A 1,132-nucleotide genomic window follows, 5' to 3' on the forward strand; every position below is an offset into this window, starting at 1 on the left:
GGATGGCGATGAGCCTTATTCGAAGAACAAGAATTACAAACTGAAAATTTTTCTCGCGAGCAAGGTAGCGAGAATTTATTCAAAATAAAACGTAAAACTCTTGAATGTGGATGACCCAACCGACGATGCCAAGTGAAACTGGTGGTGGTGGAGGAAGTCAAATGTGCTTGAGGAGGAGAGATGGAGGTTAAGTCTGGCCACTCATAGAGACCGTCTCTACTCTGACCGTGCACCAACGGAGTCCGCGTTTCCAAGTCCTTCACAGAAAAATGAAAAGAAAGAATTCAATAGAGGTTAGGTTATCTTGACAAAATTTAGAGACTGAGAGTAAATTGCGTTTAATGCTTGGAGCACAGAGAGTGTTAGAGAGTTTGAAAGATCTATTTGATGCATTTAAATGAGTAGAACCAGTGTGAGTTATGGGAATTTTGTTACCATCACCCATAGATACTTGCTCCATGCCATTGTATGCCTGCAGGTCTTGGGGTGTGGCAATGATGTGGTGAGATGCTCCCGAGTCGAGAATCCAAGGATTGTCTGACGTGTTCAAGCCTGACACATAGTTGGCCTTGGCCTCAAAGTGATTGTGAGACTGCGATCGACAAACGTTTGCAACATGACCGGGTTTGTTGCACAACTGGCAGCGTACACCATCATAATAGTTGTTGTTGGTCGAAGATCTCCTCGGATTGGGTGAAGTGAAGCGATTGTTGGACCGCCGTTGTTGGTTGGTACCATTGTTATTGTTGGGGCGACGATTGTTGCGATAGTTTGAATGACCAGATTGGTTGGTTGTAGCAGCAGCAGCAGTAATCTGGGTAGGAACGCTTTTGGACTCGTCACGTCGAAGAAAAAGTTCATGGTCTTGAAGCTTTTCGTACAGTTCTTCATATGTTATAGGGGAATCACGAGCACGGATTGCAGCAGAAATACCATGAAACTCTGCACCCAGACCACTAAGGATCTTTACTATAAGTTCAGAGTTGGTAACGGGGGAACCAGCAATAGAGAGTTCATCAGCAATAGAGCGAACACTTTGCAAATACTCGGTGACTGGTTGAGAGTCTTTGGTCAGACGCATCAGTCGATCACGCAGACTGAAAATTCTGGTTTGAGACTTATTTGCATAAGC

This window comes from Solanum tuberosum, unplaced genomic scaffold, assembly GCF_000226075.1.
Source record: "Solanum tuberosum cultivar DM 1-3 516 R44 unplaced genomic scaffold, SolTub_3.0 scf00165, whole genome shotgun sequence".
Lineage (NCBI taxonomy): Eukaryota > Viridiplantae > Streptophyta > Magnoliopsida > Solanales > Solanaceae > Solanum > Solanum tuberosum.